This window comes from Octopus bimaculoides, chromosome 3, assembly GCF_001194135.2.
Source record: "Octopus bimaculoides isolate UCB-OBI-ISO-001 chromosome 3, ASM119413v2, whole genome shotgun sequence".
NCBI lineage: Eukaryota > Metazoa > Mollusca > Cephalopoda > Octopoda > Octopodidae > Octopus > Octopus bimaculoides.
This window is the reverse complement of record NC_068983.1, coordinates 141,986,260-141,987,462: the sequence shown is the minus strand read 5'-3', so window position 1 is coordinate 141,987,462 and position 1,203 is coordinate 141,986,260.

Sequence of the window (1,203 nt, the reverse complement as noted above, 5' to 3'; positions counted from 1 at the left end):
CTCATGAAAGGAAATGTGAGTTATTGCTGAGACCTGCTCCAAATGCTTACAGAGTGGACACCATTGAAGGCAACCAAGGACCAGTTTGGTGTTGTTAAATTGGAAGGTACTCGGTATTACCTGTATCCTCCGGGGTTTGGTTAAATCCAATACCCTCCTCAACCTATATATATATATATATATATATATATATTATTTATTTTACACAGCTAATTCTTTATTTTATATTTCTCATTTTGTCCTGCTCTGGTGTTTTTGCGAAATTGTTCTGGAGAACATTATTTTTTCTTTGTAGTTGGGTCGTTGGTGACCTCTTTCTAGCATATTGGATGTCCACCTAGTGGTCATCTCTTATACACGTGTAATATATATATATATATATATACGTATATATATGTTATTGGTGAAGGCCAGTCTATGGGATTACCCTGGGTTTCCCGATTTTGAAGAGGTATTAGGCCAACAGGTTTTGGGGTCTGACGATACGCCATAAAGTTAAACCCTTTGTGGACTGGAAACCCAGGGTAAATCCCATAAACCGGCCTTTCGCAGTAAAAAATATATACTGCTCTACATCGAGTGTGCTTCTCTGGATTTATGTTTTCTACAAACGATATGTGTGTGTGTGTGTGGAGAAGGAGAGAGAGAGAGAGAGAGAGAGAGAGCATGTTCCGCTGAAGCGGTCTAAAAATAGCAAAATATATCCGCCGCTTTCACTACATAGATTTAAATACCAAATCCACTGCAATCCACATGATCTGGTTTGTCTAAAAAATATAAACAAGCTCATCGTATTGTTGTCATTTATCTTGCTTGTTGTTTTAGATAATTGCCATAGAGGAAGTTTCGTCCATAATAGTTTCAATAATTTCACCGAATTCTTTTCAGTTCATTATGTTGCATATGTGAAGTTTTACAGTGTTTGTATTAAGTTTGCAGAATGCTCCCCTGGGACATCTACTTTCCCCACCCCCGCTGTCATGTATTTACTTTATGACAGACAATACTCTTCCGTTTCTTGTGTACGTGCTAACAAAGGCTCGATATTTTAGTAGCCTTTCAGTGACGTAGCTGTTGTCGGATTTCATTACGAGATGTTTGAAATAGAAAGTATTAATGGTAATATGAGATCAGAGGAAACTAAATAACACTATTGAGTTTGATCTCACTTGACTTGGCTACAAATAAACGATTCTCTCTCTC